This window comes from Musca domestica, unplaced genomic scaffold, assembly GCF_030504385.1.
Source record: "Musca domestica strain aabys unplaced genomic scaffold, Musca_domestica.polishedcontigs.V.1.1 1, whole genome shotgun sequence".
NCBI classification, from domain to species: domain Eukaryota; kingdom Metazoa; phylum Arthropoda; class Insecta; order Diptera; family Muscidae; genus Musca; species Musca domestica.
In genome coordinates, this window is record NW_026712114.1 from 9,580,701 (window position 1) to 9,581,556 (window position 856).

Below are 856 nucleotides of genomic sequence, written 5' to 3' on the forward strand. Positions count from 1 at the left end.
ATATTGAGTTTTCAGCGTTTTTAGCTATTATTTGTGATCACTTTTTAGGCATGAATTATTGAATATTTTAAAATGGCCATAACTCCTTAAATATTGAGATTTCAGCGTTTTTAGCTATTATTTGTGATCAATTTTTTATGCATGAATTATTGAATATTTTAAAGAGGCTATAACTCCTTAAATATTGAGATTTCAGCGTTTTTAGCTATTATTTGTGATCACTTTTTTAGGCATGAATTATTGAATATTTTAAAATGTCCATAACTCCTTAAATATTGAGTTTTCAGCGTTTTTAGCTATTATTTGTGATCACTTTTTTGGGCATGAATTATTGAATATTTTAAAATGGCCATAACTCCTTAAATATTGAGTTTTCAGCGTTTTTAGCTATTATTTGTGATCACTTTTTAGGCATGAATTATTGAATATTTTAAAATGGCCATAACTCCTTAAATATTGAGTTTTCAGCGTTTTTAGCTATTATTTGTGATCACTTTTTTAGGCATGAATTATTGAATATTTTAAAATCGCCATAACTCCTTAAATATTGAGTTTTCAGCGTTTTTAGCTATTATTTGTGATCACTTTTTAGGCATGAATTATTGAATATTTTAAAATGGCCATAACTCCTTAAATATTGAGTTTTCAGCGTTTTTAGCTATTATTTGTGATCACTTTTTAGGCATGAATTATTGAATATTTTAAAATGGCCATAACTCCTTAAATATTGAGTTTTCAGCGTTTTTAGCTATTATTTGTGATCACTTTTTTAGGCATGAATTATTGAATATCTTAAAATGGCCATAACTCCTTAAATATTGAGTTTTCAGCGTTTTTAGCTATTATTTGTGATCAC